Source organism: Apodemus sylvaticus, chromosome 16 (genome assembly GCF_947179515.1).
Source record: "Apodemus sylvaticus chromosome 16, mApoSyl1.1, whole genome shotgun sequence".
Lineage (NCBI taxonomy): Eukaryota > Metazoa > Chordata > Mammalia > Rodentia > Muridae > Apodemus > Apodemus sylvaticus.
Genome location: NC_067487.1, coordinates 37,233,183 through 37,244,380, shown reverse-complemented (window position 1 = coordinate 37,244,380; position 11,198 = coordinate 37,233,183). Strand labels below are relative to the sequence as shown.

The following is an 11,198-nucleotide window of genomic DNA, read 5'->3' as shown; positions in this document are numbered from 1 at the left end:
GAGGTGCCCAGTTTTCGGAGGAACCGCCAGACTGATTTCCAGAGTGGTTGTACCAATTTGCAACCCCACCAGCAGTGGAGGAGTGTTCCTCTTTCTCCACATCCTGGCCAACACCTGCTGTCTCCTGAATTTTTAATCTTAGCCATTCTGACTGGTGTAAGATGAAATCTTAGGGTTGTTTTGATTTGCATTTCCCTAATGACTAATGAAGTTGAGCATTTTTTAAGATGCTTCTCCGCCATCCGAAGTTCTTCAGGTGAGAATTCTTTGTTTAACTCTGTACCCCATTTTTTAATACGGTTGTTTGGTTTTCTGGAGTCTAACTTCTTGAGTTCTTTATATATATTGGATATTAGCCCTCTATCTGATGTAGGATTGGTGAAGATCTTTTCCCAATTTGTTGGTTGCCAATTTGTCCTCTTGATGGTGTCCTTTGCCTTACAGAAACTTTGTAATTTTATGAGGTCCCATTTGTCAATTCTTGCTCTTAGAACATAAGCTATTGGTGTTCTGTTCAGAAACTTTCTCCCTGTACCGATGTCCTCAAGGGTCCTCCCCAGTTTCTTTTCTATTAGCTTCAGAGTGTCTGGCTTTATGTGGAGGTCCTTGATCCATTTGGAGTTGAGCTTAGTACAAGGAGACAAGGATGGATCAATTCGCATTCTTCTGCATGCTGACCTCCAGTTGAACCAGCACCATTTGTTGAAAAGGCTATCTTTTTTCCATTGGATGTTTTCAGCCTCTTTGTCGAGGATCAAGTGGCCATAGGTGTGTGGGTTCATTTCTGGATCTTCAATCCTGTTCCATTGATCCTCCTGCCTGTCACTGTACCAATACCATGAATTTTTTAACGCTATTGTTCTGTAGTATTGCTTGAGGTCAGGGATACTGATTCCCCCAGATTTTCTTTTGTTGCTGAGAATAGTTTTAGCTATCCTGGGTTTTTTGTTGTTCCAGATGAATTTGATAATTGCTCTTTCTAACTCTGTGAAGAATTGAGTTGGGATTTTGATGGGTATTGCATTGAATCTGTATAGTGCTTTAGGCAAAATGGCCATTTTAACTATATTGATTCTACCGATCCATGAGCATGGGAGGTTTTCCCATTTTTTGAGGTCTTCTTCCATTTCCTTCTTCAGAGTCTTGAAGTTCTTGTCATACAGATCTTTCACATGTTTGGTAAGATCACACACACACCTTAGTGTTGGTTTTACCACCTTCCTTGTGACAACCTTCATTTTTTTCATTTCTAAAGCTCTTAACATTCTATCTTGCTTTCTTATTGTGAATACAGGAAGTGACGACTGCCAGAGAAAGACATTAAACTATGTTATTTATAGACATCCCTTCAGTTTCTCTGAAGCCATGGCCAAGAAAGCTGAATTGTCATTGAAATTGAACACAAAGAATTTCTTCAAATGTAAGCAGCAGCATTTCACCTCTCCTCCTTCCCCAGGCCCCTCAGTCAAACTAGAAGGATTCCATGGCATGCAGGAAGGAAAATGTCAACTGGGCACAATTTTTATCTAGTCATTTTCTTTCGTTTTATGCAACTTGAATAAACAGAGTTTATAACACACCAAGGAGGGATCAAAACACAAATTAAAAAGGATGGTGAATATGATATATTTATATAGAGAGAAAATGTAAAAATCCAAGTACTAGGAGAAGTACATTCAACTCAAGTGTAAAGTGTGCTACTCACACTTTTGTAGTGTATACTAATCCTGTTGTACTTAGCAGCAAAGAGGATTCACTAAATATATTACAAAGAGAAGTTTTATACAAAGTAAGCCCATATTTCAGCATTCTAGAGAAATATAAGGGTCTTTCCTACACACACACATACATACATACATACATACATACATACATACATCACATCATACATACATACATACATACATACATCATACATACATACAAACATACATACATTCAACACACATACATATATATATATATACATGCATACATACATACACACATATATACAGACAAACAGATTTATTAAAAAGCTGCTGAGGTGTCATTTGTTTAAATTTCTTAAATTTAAGAAGGAAGAGATCTTTCACTTTCACTTGATGTTTCATACATCAAGCTCAGGAGCAGGGAAACCCACAACTGACATTCAGGGTAAGGGAATGGACCACACTCCAGACCCAGAAGCTATGTCTAGTATATCTAGTCCCAGGAAAGAGTTTTAATCCTCTACTCTCAAGACAGTGGCTCATTCACCATAAGAGCCTTCTTTTTAATTGCCCCCTTCATGTTAAGTGAGCAAATGTTTTTACCATCCTCATTTGCCCAGTGTGCTAGTTGGTGTTTGTCAACTTGCAATGAACTACACAGTCACCTGGGAAGTGACACCCTCCAGCAGGCCTCTATCAGAGGAGCCTTTGGCCATGTTTCTGAGGCATTTTCATGATTACTGATCGATCCGATGGCATCCAGCCCACTGTGAGCAATAGCATCCCTGGACACAATGTCCTGGATTGTGATGGAAAGCAAGTCGAGGAAGCCATGGGGAGCCACCCAGTTAGCAGCATTCCTCCTTGAGTTCCTGCCCTGACTCCCTCACAGATGCACTGTTAGCTGAAACTGTAAGATTCTGTGAACCCTTCGCTCCCTTCCCTATGTGGCTTTGGTCGGTGTTTTAGCACAGCAGTAGAAAGAAAGCTAGGATAATAATGATATCAAAGAGGAAGACGCTGCTGTGACAGACCTGCTCACTTGTGTGTTTGTTTCTCTTTGGAGAACTGTAGAGATATTTGGAACTTGGGGCTGGAAAATAAAGTGATGAGACCTTAATGGGCTACGTGTGTGGGAGAATGGAAGATAGGTTTGCAGATGTAAAGCCCAACCAACTCTGTTTTTGAAGAAACTCCATTTTGTGTGAGACCAGGGGCAAAACTCCAATTCCAGGAAGAAAACCACAAAGCCACTTGAGCAAACATCCCAATCGCAGGGTCAAGGTACGTAAAGATAACTTAAGACATCCTGCAGAGAATAGATAACTTAGCCATTCTGTTTATCAGGTGGATTTGGCCCCATGTTTGGTTCCTGCAGATTACACCAGAAGTACAGATGTTAAAATATTAACTTGCAAGCCCGTATGGAAATTCCCCAAGCTTGTTCTAACTCCAAAAATTACCCTGATCCCTAGACTTAGACTCACTCTGACCTGCCACAGGGGGAATGGTTAGAGATCTTGCTTGTGAGCTGGTAATAAGGACCCTATGTGTTTGCATAGGAATTGGCTCCTCGGTGGTCTTTGGGGTCCCTGTGACTAGGGCATATCATCAGATAATGGCAGTCTGTCTCTTTTAATTTCACAGGAAACTTTAGGTGTACCTTGAAGACTCTGCCATAGCCATTTTATGTGATATGCTTGAATTAAGAATCCATGGAAGTGAAACTTTTCCTTAATTGAGACAATATATGTTGTCTAGACAGAGCTGAACAATTACTTGTAATTAACAAGAAAGCAATATCCTTAAGATAAAATCTTCTGAGGAGCGTTTCTTGGGGGTCAACACATCAGTGTTGTGCTTTACAAGGCTTAAGGCTGCATGTGTAGCTCATGGATGTACTTGTAGGTGTGTAAGTGCCTCGAATGTAGGACTAGTGTTGACAACATAAAGGCTATAGAACTGTACCACATTTTCTGTGTCCATTCCTTTGTTGAAGGACATCTGGGTTCTCTCTATCTTCTGGATATTATAAATAAGGCTGCTATGAACATAGTGGAGCATGTGTCCTTGTTATATGTTGGAGCATCTTTTGGATATAGGCCCAGGAGTGGTACAGCTGGGTCCTCAGGTAATATTATGTCCAATTTCCTGATGAACTGCCAGACTGATTTCCAGAGTGGTTATACCAGCTTGCAATCGCATCAACAGTAAAGGAGTGTTCCTCTTTCTCCACATCCTCACCAGCATCTGTCACCTGAGTTTTTGATCTACTGCCCCACTTGGGGATCCATCCCCTATCCAGTCACCAAACTCAAACACTATTGTGGATGCCAAGAAGTAAATGCAGACAGGATCCTGATATAGCTGTCTCCTGAGAGGCTCTGCCAGAGCTTGATATATACAGAGGTGGATGCTTACAGCCAACAATTGAACTGACCATGAAGTCCCCAATGGAGGAGTTAGAGAAAGGACTGAAGGAGTTGAAGGGGTTTGCAGCCCCATAGGAAGAACAACAATATCAACCAACCAGAGCTCCTGGGGTCTAAACAACCAACCAAGGAGTACACACGGAGGGACTCATGGCTCTAGTCATATCTGTAGCAAAGGATAGCCTTATCGGACATCAGTGGAAGAAGAGGCCTTTTGTCCTGTGAAGGTCTAATGCCCCAGTGTAGGGGAATGTGAAGGAATGGAAGCGAGAGTGGGTGGGTAGGTGGGGTTTACCCTCATAGAAGCAGGAGGAGAGGAAATGGAATAGGAGGGTTCTGTAGGGAAATTGAGAAAGGGAATAACATTTGAAATGTAAGTAAATAAAATATCCAATTAAAAAATTGTGCTTGACATGGCTTATGAATTCAAAAAAAATAAAAAAATAAAAGCTATAGAACTGAAGGGCTCATGTCATCATAAGACATCATTAATAAAGGTTCGTTTTAGTAACAGTGGAGCCCTGAGATTCGTTTCTGAAGGCTCTGGATCAGATGGCTTGGCTAGAGGCAGAGTGCCACACACTGGAGAGAAGAGATACTGTCTTCTGGGAATGCTTGACAAAGGGAAAAATAAACCAGAATGCATAGCTAAGAGCATGTAGAGTTAATCCTTTCTCTTTTAGTTCATTTAGAGTTATGTGCATTTAAGGCATGCATAACTGCCTCTACTCATTGGGTTAACTATTTAAAATGGCATAGCAGTTTGGTAGACTAGCTACCCCCCAACAAAAGTAAGTGACTGGCAAAAGTTTGTCTGTATCCACGGATCCCACTCCAGTGTCTTGCTTCTCCCACCTGGAATGAATTCCCTCATGCCTGTCTGGACCAGACTCGAGGCAGTGATGTAGCATAGGCAACATGATATCTGGAATTTTAAACTTGTTGATGCTATATGGAATTAGTAGCTATTCCTCTCAACATCACTATTTTCACACAGTGAATTTAATAGCATTTAGGATATGAACTCTGAGAAGCAGAAAGACAGTTTAGTTTAGGAACTCAAACTCTGGATTCAAACTGGCCATGGGTTATATACCAAATCCCCTTCCAAATTCCTTGCTTCCTGTTACTGCTATCCATAAAGATTACATTTCTCTAAGCTGACGAAGGACAATAATAATTCATATTGTCATCACACAATGATGCAATCACAATCCTGTTTGCCTGGTGCCTGACATAGAGAAAATTCTGGAGGTTAGTGTGTGTGTGTGTGTGTGTGTGTGCTGATAAAATGCATTGACCAGTCAATACTAGTAGTATCTCCTAGCACTGAGATGCAATCCAGTCAATGACAAAATTTTTGAAAATTTAAGCCACTATTATTGTCCCAGGCCGTGCCACTTTTTATGATAAGTTCCAAATGTGTAGTCTTAACATGTCCTCAAAGTTCAGGCGAGTGTGAAACTTTAGTTCCAAAGTGTGAACTGTCATGTGAAAGAAATAACATACCTAAATTCTATCACTCTTAGAACCCCATGGCCTCATTAAGGACATCCACAACAACAAATCTGTGAAATCTACTGAAGACAACACTATTACTTCAAATCCACATTCCACAGGTGAGGTCCAATGTGTGAAACTCTTAGACGCACGTGGAAAGTGCTATCATTCAATAACACATTTCTCCTTAATCCCCACCCCCACCCATCCTGTGAATGTGACCAGGGTTTTAGAGGCTTTCTTTTATATACACATATCCAGAACCTGTCAACTGAGAAGATAGACACTTCAGGAAATCTATTGCTTGCCATTTCTTAATATGGCATGACTGTTTAAATAAACAGATGCTCCAAACTATTTTCATAATTTCTTTTTATAACTATTATGGTTAATTTCATTTGATTCATTACAGAAAGTGTATTCATTTCCTTAATCCCCTTCTTGCATTAATCAAATATTTTCTGAGCCAGAAGTTACAGCTCTAAATATGCTGGCACTTTCTAAGACATTCCAACTTCCTGGAAAAAGCTCTTGTAGACTTGGTTATGAGTTTCCTTACTTTATATTAATTTAAATATAAACTAAGTTAGCATGGGAAATCACTATTGTATGGCCAAGTCTATTTCTCTTTGGCTTGGCTAAAATGAAAAGAATAATATGTAACTTGCAAATTTTCTATTGTAAATTCCAGTTTTTAAGTCACGTATATTCCATTGTTTGCATACCAATAGAATTAACATTTAGAAGTCCAAACACTGCCCACTGTATTACAGGGCCACCTCAGAATTATCTTTTATAATTAAAAGTATGAGGTTTCTCCAAATCCAAATGCTTTCACTGTTCTTGCTTTTCTCTGTTGTATTAACTTCCTGTCAAGCATTCCTTCACTGGACACTGCTCCAGATTACTGGCTTGTGATCTGCACTGCTTCTAATACAGCTTGCAGCATCTGTCTGTCAACTCCATGGATGTTAGTACATCCTTCTGTAAGGCTTCGTTTATTTTTCTTGCTCTCAGAGGTCATCTTAGATTTGGAACACAGATAAGTGATCCACTAAATGTATTGTTCTAATTACTTACGTTAGTTGTCTCTGCAATTTAGAAGTTGAAGTGGGTGCATTAACCTAGAAAACTGGAATACCCAAAACATAATCCACACATCAAATGAGATACAAGAAGAAAACAGGAGTGGTCCCTGGTTCTGGAAAGACTCAGTGAAACAGTATTTGGCAAAACCAGAACGGGGAACTGGGAAGGGGTGGGAGGGAGGACAGGGGAAGAGAAGGGGGCTTACGGGACTTTCGGGGAGTGGGGGGGGGCTAGAAAAGGGGAAATCATTTGAAATGTAAATAAATTATATCGAATAAAAAAATAACAATAAAAAAAAAGAAGTTGAAGTGGAAATGTAAATTCAGTGTCAGCTTGCATATGTGGTAAACTCTAATAACATGTAAAATGAGAATAAATTAGCAAACTAATTTTGGCAAAATACAGAGTGTGCCAAGTGAGCAGAGAAAGTGAGGAGGGATTGTGTCCTAGAGCCCTGGTGATAGACAGTTGTGAGAATGCTCTAATGCTTGTATGACAGTGGGACCAAGAGGGGCCTTCTGCAATCTCAAGAGTGGTTATGGAGAAGAATGAATGGAGGGGTTTCAAAAGATTGCTATGGTTGAAGAAAAACTTCTGGTGTTGGAGAGATGGCTCAGCGGTTAAGAGCACTGACTACTCTACCAGAAGTCCTGAGTTCAATTCCCAGCAACCACATGGTGGCTCACAACCATCTGTAATGGGATCCGATGAGTTCTTCTGGTGTGTCTGAAGACAGTGACAGTGTACTCACATAATTTTTTTTTTAAAAGAGGCTGTCTCATGGTGCTGGGCATGTCTTAAAAAGAAAGCAAAGAAAAACTTCAGAGGATTAAGTAACAAAAGCAAATAGCTAAAACAGAAGCCCACCCACATGAAAACGTTTAAAAGTCACACAAGTAGATAAATAATAAAGAAGCTTTGTTAAAGGAAAGATGGAAAAATAAGAAATATAGATTAATGATCATGGAAAATCTTGTAAGTGACTAAGGAGCCCCTTTACACGAAAAAGGTGTCTAGAGAAAGACAAAAATCAAGTATTTAAGCCAAGAAACAGGAAAGGCAAGAATCTTCTTCTCCACAAAAGAAAGGAAAACATGGAAAAAAAAAACAGTAATTCTCATCTTGTATCGTCTGCCCCTGTGTGTTTTGCCATAGGTCAGATACCGACACACAGTGATTGTCCATTGACCGTTGAGTGAATGAACCAAGAACCTTCTGTTGATGATGTCAGTGAGGCTGCAAAGCAGGATGCTGCCCCTCGTGATGCTAAACATCTTCCCACTATATGTAATTACTGAACCAAAGCAGGAAAACTTAAGGAGCGTCTTCAGGGAAAGCATGACTGCATTTACGTAGCAAATAAGCTACTGATTAGAATAGAACAGGAAATTTCACAAAACCAGTGGAAACATGGAGATGACCTGCTCTTTCTGAACCCTGTAATGAGGTTAATAACAGTATAAACTTCAGAGGATTTATTACGTGCATCTTATCCAGAATTAACCTAACTCTGTACATCAAACATTAAGCTAAGGCAGTTGAATACATGCTGGAATGAACTCAAGTGCTCCCATCTCTTCTGCTCCCTCCCCAGTCCTGGAATAACATAGATACCCTATGAATGACAGATGTGAGCTCCAAATCCCAGTGCTATGCAAATCATAATGCATGCATGGGATTTCTGAGGCCTAAATATAAATCCAAAGTAGATGTTTCAATGAAAATCCTGGGTTTTTTTAAAAACTGTTTATTGTTCTTTGTGAATTTTACATCGTGCACCCCCATTCCACTTAGCTCCACCCCCCATACCTGCTATCCACCCTTGCAACCTCCCTGGCAACAGAGGAAGGGAAAAGTACTGTTGTGAAAGCTGTAATGTATCTACAATTCTTTGCTTGCAAATGTTCATTGCAATGATTTGTTGGTCTTGTACAAGACTTCTAGCTTCTGCTACTCTATCAATACTGAAACCTCGCTGAGACCCCTTTCTGATATCCTGTTGCTGACCTATGTCATGGAAATTCTGTAGTGTTAGATCTTCATACATACCAGCAGCTCACTGATGTGGACGATACTGAGATGGACATTCAAAGCCCAGAATCTGGACCTGAGAGGTAGCTAAGCTGATCAACCTACTGGCTCTCCCATTCTCACACCCTCGAGGCAGCTCACCAGCAATCCCCACCACCAGTGCCACCTCTACAGGCTGCCCAGGCAAAGTACAGGGCCCAGTATCCTGAGTGCTCTAATGGGTGAGGGTTGGGGATACCTCTCTTGCTGTCTTGACACCAGAGCCAGCTCTGCCTGCCATAGGTGGTAAGGGATAAGGGTTGGGAGGACATCTCTCCATCTCCCGTGTCACTACAAGACAAACAAGTAGCAGGACAAGCTCTCCCATGCTCCCTCTCCCAGGAGTGGTTCACCAGAGCCCCTGTCACCAAGGTCAATTCTACTGTGCTGCCCAGGCAAGGTACTGGGTATGTTCTTGAAAGTGCTGCATCAGGTAAGGGGCAGGGCTAGTTCTATGGGTCACTTCTACCCCACTGAGGGCTGGAGTCCCAAAGAGGGTTCTTCTAGTCTACATCTTGACCCCATCCTTGGAGCCTGTCCAAGCCTCCCTGGTGCTGAACTGGTGTTCATCTTAGCATAGATCCCTGAAGGGGCCCCATAACTCCAGACTGAGTGCCATCTCAGGTTTGCTTTTTTTAGTGAATGTTAGTTAGGATACTAATCATTCAGATGTTTGTAGGTCAGAACACTGAGTGTAGACACCTCTCTGCCACCTACTGACACACATATGACACTGCAACCACACCTGCAATGCCTATACGGGCAGGTGTTTTTATAGCAAGAAGTAATAAAATGATAGTATTATTCCTTTGTAAAAATGTTTTCATTAATTCAATTGTGTCTGTGGGTCTGTGGTTGGGGGGTATGTGCATATAAGTGTGAGTGTGTCAGATTCAGTTACAGCTTGTTATGAAACATCTCACATCGCATTTGAAATCAAACTCAATTTCTCTGCAAGAGCAGTGTGCATTCTTAATTGTTGAGCCATCTCTTAAACCTCAATTATAATATTCCTTAGAAACTAGACTTTGATCTGTTTCTCATGTTTTTAAAACTGAAAATAGATTCTTCTTTCATATATTACACCTGACCAGTTTTCCCTTCCCCAACTCCTCCCAGGGCTCTTTTCTATTTCCATTCAGAAAAGAGCAGACCTCCTGTTGCCTGTACCCTGGACAGCTCTCTGCCCAACCCTACCTGCCCTCTGGTGTTGGGTGCTGAGTTGTCACAGAGTCAAGAACACAGATTCCAGGAGCAGGTAAGAAACACTGCAGCAAGCTCATCTGAGCACTGCTGCAAGCTCCTTTAATACCCTCCATCCATTACCCACTGGTCCCAAGAAAGCATCTCTTCTAAACAGTAGTTCCTGATTGGCTGGCATTATTTGCCCTAGCAATCCTTGTTCTCTTAGCCAGTCCTCCATTAGATCCTCCTGCAGAAAATGCTTTTGCAGCTGCACGGCCTCCAGCATTTACACAGAAGCAGCCCTGCCATTCCTGCTGTATATCTACCCTTTCGTTTTTTAGATTTTGTCAGCCTAGTGAGAGCTGGGTGCCATTGCCTTGATATTTTTGATCCTACCATGGAGGATTCCCAGTATAGTGGACTGTGCCTGTCTAAGGTCATTCTATCTTCAAGGATCTTACCCATCATTGACTACCAGCCCGCAAAGAGCTATCACTCTGGATACATGTCACACAAGGGGGAGACAAGGAACAGCCTACATGGTGGTCTCACAGATTTCTGCCATCCATTTTTGATCACTTCCTTGGGAAGCCACAATCAGGATTTTCGAAAGCCATCAGTACCAGAAGGGTCACTTTATTTATTTATGCCTGGAGATATGCTGTGCGAAACACTTAAACAAAATAATTATTAGTATGACTATTTCTCCCATCATAGCATAAGTGGGGTCAAACAGCATCTTAATACTGTCCCATTAAAGAGACGGCCACCTATTAGAACAGTAAGGGGGCATAAATCAAGACAATCAAAGGGGCCACATAATGGGGTCATATCAAAATGGGATCCCTGTTAACATAGGGAATCATATTGGAAGAAGCATCATGTGAGGAAAACCTCCACTTACCAAGTGTGAGGTTAGGTGATAATATCAGGTAGTCCCTGGCAAGTTTTACACCTCTCCATCACATAGCCCCATCTGCTTTGATATGATTGTGGAGACATACATGATAAGGTGTGGCCACAGCTTTCGCTACAAGTGTATTCATCAGAGTTTAGAGAACAATAATAGACCAAACATGGCAAAAGAAGATAACCATAAAAGAAGGCAAAAGCCCCAATAGGAGAGAAAAAGTTCCAAGAGCAGACAACGGAGTCAGAGAGGTGCCTGTTCCTGTAGAGGGAAATGATCAGGAAGGTGGTTTTCCTCAGGTGAAGCTTATCCACTGCACAT

General features: G+C 41.2%; 1 pseudogene; it reads right to left on the bottom strand.

Moving 5' to 3' along the window:
* Positions 1-9,435: 9,435 nt before the first annotated feature.
* LOC127667142 (uncharacterized) lies at positions 9,436-9,549 on the bottom strand (annotated as a pseudogene).
* Positions 9,550-11,198: the final 1,649 nt, after the last annotated feature.